We start from the raw sequence: 16,034 nt of genomic DNA, 5'->3' as shown, positions 1-16,034 counted from the left end.
CATTTCATTTTTCTAATTATTTTTATCTTGAAATACTCATAGACTCAAAGAGTCACAACAAGAACATAGAGTTCCATGAATCCTTTGCCTAGTTCCCCCAATGGTGACACCTTCTATAACTGTGGCACTATATCAAGCCAGGAAGCTGATGTTAGTACAGTACAGTTAACTGAATTACAGACTTTAGTCAGATGTCACTTATCTGTGAATATGTGTACGTGTCTGTGTGGGTAGTTCTGTGCAACTTGATCTCAGATCGTGTAGACCTCCCGACAACCAAGACAGAATTTAAAGCAACCCTCTCCTGCTACCCCTCTAAAGTCACACGCTGCCACCTCTAACGCTGTCCCTGGCAACGGTCTCCATATGTCCCCACGGCTATAGTTTTATCATTTTAAGAATTTGTAAGTGGAATCATACAGCAGGTAGCCTTTGGAGATTGACTTTTTCACTGAGCGTCAATGCCTTTGGGATCCATCCACATTGTTGCAAGTATCAATGGCTCACTCCATCATATGGCTGAACAGTAGTCTGTGGTCTAGAAGTACATGGTTTAACTTTTCACTGGCTGAAAAACAGTTGAGTTGTTTCCATGTTTGGGTTATTATGAATAAGGCTGCTATGAGCATCGTGTACAGATTTTTGTGCGAACGTGAGTTTTCGTTTCTTTGAGATAAACGCACAAGACCGTGATCGCTGAGACTTATGGTAAGTACACATTTACTGTGACACTTGATTACGACTCTCACGGTTGGTGAGATCAGGGCCTGCGTTGGGCTCTGTGCTGAGTGCGGAGCCTGCTTGGGATGCTCTCTCTCTCTGTCCCAACCCCACGACTCACTTTCTCTCACCTTCTCTCAAAATAAATAAATGTTAAAAAAAACTGGGGCACCTGGGTGGCTCGGTCGTTTAAGTGTCTGACTTCAGCTCAGGTCAGGATCTCGTGGTTAGTGAGTTCTTCTGTCCCCGCCCCCCCCCCTCAAAAATAAATTTTAAAAAAAATTTAAAAAAATAAGTAAATGATTTAAAAAACCCTTTCACACTGTTCTCAAGCTGCAGTGTATGAGGGACCCAGCTCCTCACATCCTTGTCAGCATTTGTAGTTAACTCTATTTTTTATTTTAGCCACTGTTGTGAGTTGAACGTGCCCCCCCCCCCCACAAAAGATATGTTCAAGTCCTAACCCCCAGGAGGGGGTGAATGTGAATGTGAGCTTATCTGGAAATAAGGTCTTTGCAGATATAATCAAATTAAGGAGCAGTCATACAGGATTAGGGTGTGCCCTAAATCCAGTCACTGGTGTCCTTCCAAGAAGGCCATGCCAAGGCACAGACAACACAGGGAAGAAAGCCATGTGACAAAAGAGGCAGAGTGATACAGCTACAACCAGGGAACACAAGGATTGTTAGCAGCCCCAAAAGCCTGGAAAAGCAAGGAAGAATTCTTCCCTAGAGCCTTCAGAGGGAGCCCAGCCAACACTTTGATCTCAGACTTCTAGCCTCCAGAACTGTGAGGGAATACATTTCTGTTGTTTTCAGCCACCCGGTTTGTGGTGATTCGTTATGCAGCCCTAGGACACCCCTGCACCCATGCCAGCAGGTGCTGGTGAGGCCTCAGTGAGGATCTCATTTGCATTTCCTTTTTTTTTTTTTTTTAATTTTTAAAGTTTATTTATTTATTACTTGTGAGAGAGAGAGAGAGAGAGCACGAGTCCGGTAGGGGCAGAGAGCGGAAGAGAGAGAATCCCAAGCAGGCTCTGTGCTATCCGAGCAGAGCCCGACCCGGGGCTCGAAATTATAAACCGTGAGATCATGACCTGAGCTGAAACTAAGAGTCGGCCTGAGCCACCCAGATGCCCCCTCATTTGCATTTCTTGGTGGAAAATGATAGCGAACGTGATTTTATGTGCTTCCTTGCCATCCTCTTTGGTAAAGGGTCTGTTCGTGTCCAATGCCCATTTCCAGCTTGGATTGGTTTGGGTTTTTTCACTGTTGGATTTTGAGAGTTTTTAAAAGTATCGGTCCTTTGATAGATGTGTGTTTGGCATTTGTTTTTATGGTATTTCACCAAACTTGGTTCGTGGTGGACTGGAAATTTTACAAAAACAAACTGGTCCTTCACCTCGGATGGTTTGAGAAGCACAGCCTTGGTATGTTTCCCTTCTCTTTCCTTAAGGCAACGGCACACATACAGTGTTGCCTCCTGACGTTTTCCCCCAGATACTTTGCTGTAAATAATTTCTCAGCTTGCTCTGTATCTTTATGATTACCATTTTCAGTGTTTGCAAAATATGCTGGAGAAGGACCGTGCTGCAGCTTACCCAGTCAGGTGTCAAGGTGAGGCCACTGGGAGACTCAGGGACAGCTGCAAGCGACTGGCTTTTTCTTATTTATTTATCTTTATAAATAACTGTTTTTTTTAATTTGTTAAATGTTTACTTATTTTTGAGAGAGAGACAGAGTGACAGAGCGTGAGTTGGGGAGGGGCAGAGAGACACAGAGACAGAATCCAAAGCAGGCTCCAGGCTCCGAGCAGGCAGCACAGAGCCCAACGTGGGGCTCGAACAGACGAGCCACGCGATCATGACCTGAGCTGAAGCCGGACGCTGAACGGACTTGAGCCACCCAGGCGCCTCTTTTTCTTAGATTTTGGATGTTATTTTTTAGTTCCCTTTCTCACCAGCGTAGCTTGGCTTGCTCTTTTATTAGGATTCCGGGTGCTGGTTGCCACATTCCTTATCTGCAGGAAAACAAAAGTTCCCTGGTGCTGAATGGAAATTCCCCTGGGAGCGTGGCTTTCATAGTCTCAGCCGCCAGACGGTACAGCAAGAGCAGAACTTGACCTTCGTTTCATCCCAGTGGCTCCAAAGCAGGGGTAGCAGTCGGTGAGAAAGACACAGATCCTTTGAAAGGACAGACATGTGGGGCGCCTGGGTGGCGCAGTCGGTTAAGCGTCCGACTTCAGCCAGGTCACGATCTCGCGGTCTGTGAGTTCGAGCCCCGCGTCGGGCTCTGGGCTGATGGCTCAGAGCCTGGAGCCTGTTTCCGATTCTGTGTCTCCCTCTCTCTCTGCCCCTCCCCTGTTCATGCTCTGTCTCTCTCTGTCCCAAAAATAAATAAACGTTGAAAAAAAAAAAAAAAGAAAGGACAGACATGTGCCTCAAAGAGCATTCAGGAACCGTGTACTAAGGGTCAAAGCCAGCCTGCTCAAAATGCTGAAAATGGATGGTCCTGAATAAGGGGATCACAGAGAAGATGCCAGGCCTCCTTCCCTCACACCCAATCTGATTTATGCCCCTCCCTCTGCACCCCAGGCCGCCCGCTCACCTGGAAACCGCTGTCCTGGTTTTTCAGACCCGTGTTTTGGGCAACTGCCAACACGCTATCTCCTTCCCTTCTCCTCCTTCTGGTGCTAATTCAAAGAGTCGCCCCTCTTCTGGTCTCCCTCATCTTGCTCCTCACTCTCTTCAGCCTGAAGCAAGGGATGTGACATCTGCAGCTTGTCACGAACCCCCCGGGGCAGATTCACCCGAGCCCCTCCAAGGCCCCTCTACCTAGTGCTGTTGGGAAGTGAACTGAGTCAGGAATGGCTCCATCCAGAGTCAAGTCTCTGCTGCCATTATGGTGCTTTGGGGGGGGGGGGGGCGTGGCGGGCAGCTCTGGAAGCCAATTTCATCCCCCCCCCATACTTTCCCAGCTTGTGGAATAACTTCCTGCCTTTGCCTCCCCTTGCCCCCAAATCCTGGGCCCTCACACCTCCTTCCCGTCATTCTGCCACAAACTAAAAATGATACCTCTGTGTGGAAACCCTTAGCGTTCTTTCTTTCTGAAGTGCGTGGGCCCGGGGAAGGGAGCCCCCACGGGCGGGCCACCTGGCTCCTGGGAGCTGCTGGCTCTGAATTCCTGAGGGCACGGGCCTCATCACCTAGAACCCACAGTATCTGCACCTCCGGGACTCTCTGGGAAGCCCACCTTCTTCATACGATGAGTTACCTTTGTGATTCTGGGTCCTGCCTTCGGAAGGACAGGGCCCAGCAGGCACCTGGGTGGCTCACTTGGTTGAACGTCCGACTTTTGGTTTCAGCTCAGGTCATGATCTCGTGGTTTTTGGAATGGAGCCCCACATCAGGTTCCACAATGACAGCACGGAGCCTGCTTGGGATTCTCTTTCCCTCTCTCTCTCTGCTCCTCCCCGGCTTGCATGTGCTTTCTCTCTCTCAAAATAAATAAATAAACATAAAAAAATGATAATAAATAAAAACGGACACTTGAATGACCAAATTCACTTAAAAATAATGGCAGGGGGCACCCGGGTGGCTCAGTCAGTTGGGCATCCAACATCGGCTCAGGTCATGATCTCACAGCTTGTGGGTTCGAGCCCCGTGTCGGGCTCTGTGCTGACAGCTCAGAGCCTGAAGCCTGCTTCGGATTCTGTGTCTCCCTCTCTCTCTGCCCTTCCCCCACTTGCACACGCATGCGCTCTCTCTCTCTCTCTCTCTCTCTCTCTCAAAAATAAACATTAAAAAAATAAGAATGGCAGTCTCAAAACTTGCCTCTACAGATAGGACTGGTATGTTAAATATAGTGCCCGCCCCCCGTGTGAGGGCAGAAGCAGGTCGGAGCCACCCAGGCTCTAATCTCGTCATTCACTAGCTGGGCAAGTCATTTACCCCTCAAACCTCACTTCGTACGTACGTAAAATGAGATAACACGAACCTCAGAGAATTTCTGGGGAGATTCAACAAAATGAAGGCCAGGGCTCCTGGGTGGCTCAGTCTGTTAAGCATCTGACTTCAGCTCAGGTCATGATCTCATGGTTTGTGAGCTCCAGCCCCGTTTTGGGTGACCCCGATTCTCTCTCTCTCTCTCTGCCTCTCACTCACTTGTACCCTCTGTCTCTCTCTCAAAAACAAATAATAAAACAAACAAACAAACAAATAAATAAATAAAATGAAGGCCAAACACTTGGCACTTGGTAAACAGGAACTGTTTTGAATAGGTGGAAAGAGGCAGGAGTTTCCCAGGAGCTGAATGGGATCTGCTACTCTTCTGGTCTGAAGTTGCATGGCTCAGGGAATGGGGGCTGGGGGGCTCTGAGGAGAGGGCATCACCCCCAGGAGGGGACCACAGCGTATTACCCCACAGAGGAAAGCTTAGCTGCCTAGCTGACACCGAATGTTAACCCGGCCCCAGCTTTTTGCAAGACCCACAGAGGCTTCCTCTCTGTGCCCCCCCCCCCCCCAAAAAAAAACAAGCTCAGCCAATTCCCAAAGCTTGTGGCTGGGAGCCCTCGGCCTCAGCAGGGCTGGCGTCTGGCCCAGACCTCTCCTGGTCTGCTGGCTTCTTGGTGCAGAAAATTCCTGATGGAGCACAGCTGTCCCAGGCCTCCCCGGGACTCTAATGGGACATAAGTGGCCCTCTTTGATGCTGCTGACCTTTCTGTCCCACGTGTCTTCAGTCAACTAGGACCTGTCAGCTTAGGGTGACTTGGGCCCAGTTCTATGCTGAATTCCTTCTCGTGAATATGCATGCACCCTTAGCTTAAAACTTCCACTGTTCTGGAGCCATAGTGCTTTGGGACACGTCCCCGGTGTCCTCCCAACTTTTGCAAGTAAAACCCTTCCTTTTCCCACTCTTTGGCTTGGTTGTGTCTCTGCGCTTCACACCTACCAAGAAGGGGACCCAACTTGGGGGACCATATTTTGGATACTCGGTTAGGACATAACCCTTTGGGGTCCTCCAGCTCTCAACAGGTGACAGACACGGTAGGCAGCTCACTGAGGTCATGCAGTCTGTGTTGCTGGGGAACCTGCGGGGAACGGCATAGGAGAATTCCTCTTGGCACCTAATTTGCTAGGTACCTGCAACTCGACTCACTGAATGGAGTCAGTGTCCACTCTGGACATCTTTTATTATTATTATTATTATTGTTGTTATTATTATTGTTTATTTCTGAGAGACAGAGAGACAGAGCATGAGCAGGGGAGGGGCAGAGAGAGAGGGAGGCACAGAATTCGAAACAGCCTCCAGGCTGTGAGCTGCCAGCACAGAGCCCAACGCGGGGCTCCAACTCACGAACTGTGAGATCATGACCTGAGCTGAAGTCGGCCACTTAACCGACCAAATCACCCAGGTGCCCCGAGTGTACACTTTTAAATTATCAACCGGGAGAGCTTACCTACCAGCTTTCTGGAGAAGGGAATTTTCAGTGTGCTAAGAGCAGCAAGTCTGTGTCTCCACTAACCCTTATGATAGACCTCTTGGCAGTTGGAGACAAATTCTTTGCAGAGATCCAAGGATATGGGGAACCAGACATCAATCCTGTCAGACCACCTGCTAGGGTGCCTCCTGGGTTACTGGAAGCCTTTTGGGTGTACCCAATGACAAAGAAAACTTGTGTTCTTTTGTAATACTGCTTGGCCTCTGTACCAACTAGGAGACCAGGAGAAGAAGCCAGAAAATGGCTTGTTAAATTATAATACCATACTTCAGTTAGACCTATTTTGTAAGGAGGAAGAGAGATGGGATGAGATCCATTATGTACAAGGCGTTATGGCCCTCCACCAGAATAAGGGACTACAAGAAGAAAGGTGGGTTTAAGCCTATCCAACTATCTAACCCAAAGGGTAAGACCATGCTCTTTTGGTGGGACCCCTGAAGACCGCATAGACTTCCCTTTGCCCCAAAGATCCTTTGCCCTGAAGTCCCCAGCCCTCAGTCCCATCTGCAACTCGGTCCCCTCCAGATCCCGAGTCTCTGCCAGATCCACCCTATCTCCTCTCCAGACCCATCTAAACTGCCCCCACCTTACTCAGATTAGGGAGACTAACAGCAGACTCCCTGTGTGCAGCCCCCCAACTACTATGCATGGTAACCCTTTTTTTTTTTTTTTTTAAGTTTATTTATTTTTGAGAGACAGAGACAGCAGAGGAAGGGGAGTGGAGGGGCAAAGAGAGAGGGAGAGAGAATCTGAAGCAGGCTCCGTGCTGATTTGGAGCTCAAACTCAGGAACCATGCGTGAGATCATGACCTGAGCTGAAACCAAGAGTCAGATGCTTAACTGACTGAGCCAACCAGGTGTCCCATCTACTGGAGGTTTATAATATGACTTCCCTAGGACCCATATCCCTAAATTGGGCCCATTCCTAGCCACTGCCTTAAACAGGTCAGGAGTCTAATCCCTGACTAAGAGGGACTTGGATTTTAAGTCCAAGCAACCCTATAATAGATGGGAATGGTCTTGGGCATACTATCTGTAGGGGCCTTTTCTGGTTCACTGAGATCCCAGAACTAGAAAAGTCAATCAAAAATATATCCATTCTTGGGGCACCTGGGTGGATCAGTCAGTTAAGTGTCTGACTCTCGGTATCAGCTCAGGCCTTGATGTCAGGGTCGTGAGCTCAAGCCCCACATTGGGCTCTATGCTCAGTATGGAGCCTACTCAAAAAAAGAAATATATATGTATATAATATTATATATATATGAATACATATATATATATATATATATATTCAACAATCTTGGAAAGCAACAGTAGTGGCAATAGAATATGAGGAAACTGCCCTCAATGCTCTGGCTGAGTTCGTATCAAAAAATAGGAGGGTCCTGGGGCGCCTGGGTGGCGCAGTCGGTTAAGCGTCCGACTTCAACCAGGTCACGATCTCACGGTCCGTGAGTTCGAGCCCCGCGTCCGGCTCTGGGCTGATGGCTCAGAGCCTGGAGCCTGTTTCCGATTCTGTGTCTCCCTCTCTCTCTGCCCCTCCCCCGTTCATGCTCTGTCTCTCTCTGTCCCAAAAATAAAATAAAAAAAAAGTTGAAAAAAAAAAATAGGAGGGTCCTAAGTGTCCTAACGGCCAAGGCAGGGGGTCCCTGTGGTCTCCAGGAGATGAATGTGGTTTCTACATTAATACCTCTAACCAAGTTGAAGAAAGCCTAGAGGTCATAAAAAGAACTATAGAAATATTAGGAAAAAACTGGCCCTGGGACTCAATCTTTAACAGTCTACTTGGGGGATGGTTTTCATGGTTATGACCTTTGATGGGGCCCCTGTTAACATTTGCTCTACTTATATTGTTTGGCCCATGCATCTTCAGACTCCTGGTAAACTTTGTCACAAATGCAGCTTGTTCTGTGACAGCAGTCCCCACCTTTAGGAAACACCTTTAAGGAGAACAAAACTTGTCTAGCTTTAAAGAGAGTTCCACTCTTCCAGCTGGGGAGACCACACACCCATTCTTGGCAGGAAGCAGCTACAGAAAAATGACCTTCGACCTACACCCCTCAAGAATGAGGAGTGATATATCGCAAGGGGGGATTTTGTAGGCAGATAGGATTAGGGGTCCCCAGAAAAAGAAAGACAAGACATCGCAAGAGAAGTCATTTTAGGCCCCCAGACATTTCAAAAAATTGTTTTTAATGTTTATTTATGAGAGAGAGAGAGAGAGAAAGCAAGTGTAAGCAGGGGAGGGGCAGAGAGAGAGGGAGACACAGAATCTGAAGCAAGCTCCAGGCTCTGAGCTGTCAGCACAGAGCCTGATACGGGGCTCAAATTCATGAGCCATGAGATCATGACCGGAGCCGAAGTCGGGCTTTCAACCGGCTGAGCCACCCAGGTGCCCCGACAGTGTTTCTATAAACTTAAGAAAAGTGGTGGTAGAGAACACTGGCTGGGTTCTTCTACTCCTGCTCAGCTGTGGGCCTCAACTTCCTCCTGTATCCATGAAAAATGAGGGGGGTAGTCAAAGAATCTTTTGGATTTGGTCTAGCTCTGCCCTTGGTGATTTTGAAGATGGTTCTGCCTTTTTTTTTTTTTTTTTAAGCTTATTTATTTTGAGAGAGAGAGAGAGAACAAGCGAGCACATGAGTTGGGGAGGGGCAGAGAGAGAGGGAGACAGGAATCCTAGGCAGGTTCCACGCTGTCAGTGCACAGAGCTTGATGTGGAGCTCAAGCTCACAAACAGTGAGGTCATGACCTGAGCCAAAATCAAGAGTCGGATGCTCAACTGAATGAGCCACCCAGGCGCCCTTGAAGATGGCTCTTGAGGCTGGAGGAGTCTTGCCCACAGTGGAGGGGAGAACATGCAGTATGTACCTGCTCTGTGCAGGGACAGAGCTGGGCACTTCACTCACATGGTCTCAGGTACCTTTATATTGACCCTCTGAAGATAAGATTAGCCACACTGAGCGATGAGGAAACCAAAACCAGGGAGGTTATTGGAACTTTCTAGTCACTGCAGTAGCAAACCAAAACCGGGAGTCCTACTGAGGTCTCTGACCCCTGAGTTCCCAGCCCTTCCACTCCAAGGGACAGCTTTCTGAGGGGCGAGGAAGCCCAGGGTATGTGCCTGGGTGGTTGGAAAGGAAGGGCTATTAATCTATTGGTTTTTAGATTAATGCTATGTTTTATTTATTTTTTTTTTATTTTTTTTTTCAATGTTTATTTATTTTTGGGACAGAGAGAGACAGAGCGTGAACGGGGGAGGGGCAGAGAGAGAGGGAGACACAGAATCGGAAACAGGCTCCAGGCTCTGAGCCATCAGCCCAGAGCCCGACGCGGGGCTCGAACTCACGGACTGTGAGATCGTGACCTGGCTGAAGTCGGACGCTTAACCGACTGCGCCACCCAGGCGCCCCAATGCTGTGTTTTCTTGTATATACTAGGTTTTCGTTAATTTAGTTTTCAGTACTTTCTTTTGGGGGGCGGTGGGAAATTAGTTGTTTTTTTTTTATTTTTTTTTTAACGTTTATTTATTTTTGAGACAGAGAGAGACAGAGCATGAACGGGGGAGGGTCAGAGAGAGAGGGAGACACAGAATCTGAAGCAGGCTCCAGGCTCCGAGCTGTCAGCACAGAGCCCGACGCAGGGCTCGAACTCACGGACCGCGAGATCAGACCTGAGCCGAAGTCAGCTGCTTAACCGACTGAGCCACCCAGGCGCCCCAGTTTTTTTTTTTTTTTTAAACAAGAAAATGGAATATGGTACGTAGTTAAGAAAATATGAGTTCCTGACAGTCTCAGCTCTAGCTGGTGAGGAGAGTCCTCAGTTATGAAAGAGCAAAGATGGGGCTTTTGTAGCAAGTATTAAATAGGGTGTGTAAATCAATACTTTGTTAATACGATAAAATGTTGACATTTGTTAAATTTTAGTGGTGGGCACAGATGCTGTTGGAATGGAGAATGTACCCAGATGGTAGGGAAGCAAACAACGGACCTGGCCAGAGCTGCGACATTAAGCACACAAGACATTGAAAAAAAAAAATGGCATGGTAGTTACACCAATAAATGCAAAACAAAAAACAAAAAACAAAAAAACCAGGAGAGGAACATGTGTATTTAACTGATGAAAACCAAGTCTAGAAGAAAATGTCACCCAAAGAACAGAAAAAAAAAAAAAAAAAAAAAAAAGCGCCCCAATAGCATTCTGAGCTATAGAAACATGGACAACATGCTTTCAAGAAAGTAAGCAAAGATAAACTGACAGGCTGAGATAAGGGAACACTTTGACAAAACTAGTGCATCAGAAACTGGATATGGCTGGAGAAAAAATAAATTGATCTGGAGGGAAAGCTTGAGAGAATTATGGGAAATGAGAAAAAAAGACAAGTGTGAAACAGAGAGAACACTACAGTTATAAAAGATCAAGACAATGACGGGCACCTGGGTGGCTCAGTCAGTTGTGTCTGACTCTTGATTTTGGCTCAGGTCATGATCTCATGGTTGTGGGATCAAGCCCTGTGTCAGGCTCTGTGAGACCATGCAGAGCCTGCTTAGGAGTCTCTGTCTCCTTCTCTGCCCCGTCTCTCCACTTGCTCTCACTCTCTCTCTCTCTCTCAAAAAAAAAAAAAAAAAAAAAAAAAAAAAATCAAGACAATGAAACAAAGGAATAAACAGAGTCTGAAACAAAAACCCAACAAATGGAAAAGAAAAAGTATTCATAAAGAACATACACGTTGTTAAGAGACTGGATCCGAAGAGTTCTCACCACAAATTGGTTTTTTTTTTTCTTTTTATGGTATATACAGGAGATGATGGATATGAAATTAACCTACTGTGGCAAGGGTTTCACAATATCTGTAGATCAAACCATCATGCTGGACACCTTAAATTTCTACAGTGATGTATATCAATTAGCTCTCAAGAAGACTGGAAGGAAAAAAAAATACACAGCATCTTCCCCCCAAAGAAGCATGGAACTGCTGCTCAAAAGAGCACACTTTGTTCCAGGGAACACTAACAGATAACAAGAAAGAATTTTTCAATCACACAGATTAAAAGGGGGCTCTTAGGCTGGTCTGTCTGGTCCCTACCAGCAGACAATGCTGCCACGTGACAACAGTGAAATGGCTCCAAAGTTCTGAATAAAGGACAGTGTGATGCAAGAATGTTTTACTCAGCCAAGTTGCATTCAAGTAGAAAAACCGCGGAAACATTCTCAAACACAGAAAGTGCAGCATTCATGAGCCATCCTTGAGGAACTTTATTGATGAAATCTAGCCAATTAAGGGTTTGAAAACAATTCAGGAATGAAAAGGTGACAGTAAAAGTACAGGTTGTGAGTCACAAATCAGCTTAAATATAAGATGAGGTCTAAATAACTTTGAGAATTAAGGTTCCAGAGCAGAAGGCAATGCATAGATTTTGATAATGTCAGTATAGGTAAGATTAACACAAACTGAGAAGCTAAGAGATAAGGCAACAGAAAAAGCAAGCGGTTTGCTCATCTTTCAGAGCCTTGAACCATGCCAGCTAAAAAGAAAGCCTTATTAAGAATAATTCTAGTTTAGGGGCACCTGGGTGGCTCAGTTGGTTAAGCGACCAACTCTTGGTTTCAGCTCAGGTCATGATCTCACAGTTTCATGAATTCGAGCCCCACGTTGGGCTCTGTGCTGGCAGCATGGAGCCTGCTTGGGATTCTCTCTCTCTGCTCCTTCCCCACTTGCACTCTCTCAAATAAATAAAACTTTAAAAAAATGGCACAATGTCACTTAAAAAAAAAAAAAAGAAGAATTCTAGTTTATTTGTTTAGTGAGCTCTACACCCAATCTGGGGCTCAAACTCATAACCCTGAGATCAAGAGTTGCATGCTCAAGCAACTGAGCCATCCAGATGCCCCAGAATAATTCCAGTTCCTTTTATTTATTTATTTTTTTATGTTTGCTTATTTATTTTGAAAAAGAGAAAGAGCAGGGGAGGGGCAGAGAGACAGGGAGAGACAGAATCCCAAGCAGGCTCTGTGCTAACAGCATGGGGCTCAAATTCACGAACCCATGAGATCATGACCTAAGCCGATATTGAGAGCTGGACGCTTAACTGATTGAGTCACCCAGGCACCCCATAATTACAGTTTCTTAATGTTTCTTATGATCTTAACCTCAGAGTTCTTTTAGGGACTGAGTTCACACACACATACATACATACATACATATATACATATATACACATAAAACATATATATATAGATATAGATATGGGGTTTATTGTTGTTTGTTTTTGTTGTTTTACAGGGAAGAAATGCCTATTTCAGTTTTTCTTCTGTTAGATTCACATAAAATTGCTCTCTTTTGTTTTTTAAATAGCATGACTAATTCAATTTTAATAAAAGCATTTCTATCTCACCTAGCTATGCTAGAATACTGCTCACCTCATGTCATTAATTATCTCTGGGTGGAGATTTTCAAAAGATCACCCACATTCTCTTCAATTCTTTATAAGAAGAATGCATCATTTTTACAAAAATAATAAAGTCTTTATTCTGGAATAAATAAGACTGGTGAAATATCTGTCTTCAACATGGTGTCTGGAGGCTTGTCAGTTTGATTTATTAGGAAAGCCTACAGGACATGTGTCATGTTGGAAGAATGTGCACAAGAAACTGGAATCCAGACTGAGCAAAAGAAAGGACATATCGAAATTCACAAATATTATCATGGGATAGGAATTATAACTTCGAATTCACAGCAACCCGGATGCAACTTGATCTACAGATTCCACACAACCCCAATTAAAATTTCAGCAAGTTGTTTCATGGATATCGGCAAATGATTCTAAAGGTGTTTTTTTTTCTTTTTAAATACTTTATTTTTAATTTTTTTTCAACGTTTATTTATTTTTGGGACAGAGAGAGACAGAGCATGAACGGGGGAGGGGCAGAGAGAGAGGGAGACACAGAATCGGAAACAGGCTCCAGGCTCTGAGCCATCAGCCCAGAGCCTGACGCGGGGCTCGAACTCCCGGACCGTGAGATCGTGACCTGGCTGAAGTCGGACGCTTAACCGACTGCGCCACCCAGGCTCCCCTTTAAATACTTTTTAAAGTAACCTCAACACCCAACATGGGGCTTGAACCCACAACCCTGAGACCAAGAGTTGTGTGTTCCACCAACTGAGCCAGCCAGGCGCCCGAGATTCTAAAGTTTATATGGAGAGGCAAAGAACCCAGAATGGCCAACACAGTAATCTAGGAGAAGAACAAAGTCAGAGAACTGCCATCACCCAACTTCAAGACTTACTATAAAGTTGCAGGGATCAAAACAGTGTGGTATTGACAAAAGAATAAGACAAAAGTGGGGTGTCTGGTGGCTCAGTTAAGTGTCCGACTCTTGGTTTTGACTCAGGTCATGATCTCACTGTTTGTGAATTCAAGACCCGCATGGGCTCTGTGCTGACAATGTGGAGCCTCCATGGGATTCTCTCTCTCCCTCTCTCTCTGCTCTTCCCACAATGTCTCTCTGTCTCAAAATAAATAGATAAGCTTTAAAAAAATGAAAAAAAAAAAAAAAAAGAATAAGACAAAAGATCGATAGAATACAACAGAGAGCCCAGAAAGAGACCCACATAAATACAAGCAACTGGTCATTGACAAAGGAGCAAAGATAATACAGTAAAGTGAAGGTAATTTTTTCAACAAATGGTGCTATTAACATAACTGGATGTCCACATGCAGAAAGAAAGAAAGAAAGAAAGAAAGAAAGAAAGAAAGAAAGAAAAGAAAGAGACGGAAAGAAAGAAATCTAGACTCAGACCTACAGTCTTCATAAAATGCAAAACTATACAACTCCTAGAAGATAACATATGAGAAAATCTAGATGACCTAGGTTATGGTGAGGACCCTGGGTACAACACCCCAGAGGCATGATCCATGAAAGACACAATTGAGAAGCTAGATTTTATTAAAACATAAAACTTCTGTAGTACAAAAGACAATGTCAAGAGAATGAGAAGACAAACCACTGAATGGGAGAAAGTATTTCTAAAAGATACGACTGATAAAGGACTGGTATCCAAAATATACCAAGAACTCTTAAAACTTAAGAATGAGAAAACGAACAACCTGATTACAAAATAGCCAAAGGCCCGAACAGACACCCCAGAGAAGAGGTTACACACGTGAGAAGTAAGCATATGTCACAGAGAATTGCAAATTAAAACAACAATGAGATTTCACAACCCAACTATTAGAATGGCCAAAATCCAGGACATGGGCAACACCAAAAGCTGGTGAGGGTGTGTTGTAACAGGAACTGTCATTCATTACTGGTGGGAAGGCAAAATGGTACAGTCATTTTGGAAACATTTGGCAGTTTCTTACAAAACTAAACATTATTCTTGCCATATGATCCATCAGTCATGCTTCTTTGGGTATTTATCCAACAGAATTGAAAACTATGTTTATACAGGGGCACCTGGGTGGCTCAGTCAGTTAAATGACTGACTTCAGTTCAGGTCATGATCTCACAGTTTGTGGGTTTGAGCCCCGCATCAGGCTCTGTGCTGACAGCTCAGAGCCTGGAGCCTGCTTCAGATTCTGTGTCTCCCTCTCTCTCTCTGCTTCTCCCCCATTCGTGCTGTGTGTGTGTGTGTGTCTCTCTCTCTCTAAAAATAAATATTAAAAAAAAAAAAAAAAGAAGCGGTGTCTAGGTGACTCAGTTGGTTAAGTGTCCGACTTTGGTTCAGGTCATGATCTTGTGGTTCATGAGTTTGAGCTCTGTGTCAGGCGTGCTGACAGCTCAGAGCCTGGAGCCTGCTTTGGATTCTGTTGTCTCCCTCTCTCTCTGCCCCTCCCCTGCTCGCACTCTGTCTCTTTGTCAAATATAAACATTTTTTAAAAAATCAAAAAAGAAAAAAAACTATGTCCGTGCAAAATGATGCACACAAGATGTTTATAGTAGCTTTATTCATAATTGCCAAAACTTGGAGGCAACCAAGATGTCTTTCAGTAGGTGAGTGGATAAATAGACAATGGTATACCCAGACCACAGATAATTGTTCAGCACTAAAAAGAAATGAACTAGGGGTGCCTGGTTTGTTCAGTCAGTTAAGTGTCTGACTTCAGCTCAGGTAGTGATCTCGCAGTTGGTGGGTTCAAGCCCCGCATTGGGCTCTCTGCTGTCAGCACAGAGCCCAGTTCAGATCCTCTCTCCCCCTCTCTCTCTGCCCATCTCCACTTGTGCTGTCTGTCTCAAAATAAATAAACTTGGGGTGCCTGGGTGGCTCAGTCGGTTAAGCGTCCGACTTCGGCTCAGGTCATGATTTTGCGGTGAGTTTGAGCCCTGCGTCGGGCTCTGTGCTGACAGCTCAGAGCCTGGAGCCTGTTTCAGATTCTGCGTCTCCCTCTCTCTGACCCTCCCCCGTTCATGCTCTGTCTCTGTCTCAAAAATAAATAAACGTTAAAAAAATTTTTTTGAAAAAAAAGATAAAAATAAACTTAAAAAAAAAAAAGAGCTATCAAGCCATGAAAAGACATGTAAGAAACTTAAATGCATATTTCTAAGCGAAAGAAATCAATTTGAAAACGTTGGGGCGCCTGGGTGGCTCGGTGGTTTGAGTCTGACTTCGGCTCAGGTCATGATCTCACAGTTTGTGAGTGTGAGCCCCACATTGGGCTCTGTGCGGACAGCTCAGAGCCTGGAGCCTGCTTCGGATTCTGTTTCCCTCTCTCTCTGCCCCTCCCCCAGCTCGCGTGCTCTCTCTCTCTCAAAAATAAATAAACATTAAAAAAGAAAAGAAAAGAAAAAGGCTGTCTGACATTCTGGAAAAG

At 45.3% G+C, this 16,034-nt stretch overlaps 1 long non-coding RNA gene across 2 annotated transcripts; it reads right to left on the bottom strand.

Moving 5' to 3' along the window:
* Nucleotides 1–2,551: 2,551 nt before the first annotated feature.
* LOC121029090 (uncharacterized) lies at nucleotides 2,552–4,117 on the bottom strand. Of its 2 annotated transcripts, none has more exons than XR_005789575.1 (3): nucleotides 3,993–4,117; nucleotides 3,327–3,471; nucleotides 2,552–2,902 (listed from the first exon to the last, which is right to left on the bottom strand). It is a non-coding gene; the product is annotated as an uncharacterized LOC121029090 (long non-coding RNA). The 2 variants fall into 2 exon arrangements; XR_005789576.1 differs by lacking the exon at nucleotides 2,552–2,902 and adding an exon at nucleotides 3,141–3,230.
* Between the last annotated feature and the right edge of the window lie 11,917 nt (nucleotides 4,118–16,034).

The sequence above is a fragment of the Herpailurus yagouaroundi genome, unplaced genomic scaffold (assembly GCF_014898765.1).
Source record: "Herpailurus yagouaroundi ecotype Mexico unplaced genomic scaffold, PumYag 139, whole genome shotgun sequence".
In the NCBI taxonomy this organism is placed as follows: Eukaryota; Metazoa; Chordata; class Mammalia; order Carnivora; family Felidae; genus Herpailurus; species Herpailurus yagouaroundi.
Note: the sequence above shows the minus strand (reverse complement) of the source record. Positions and strands in the feature narration are given on the sequence as shown.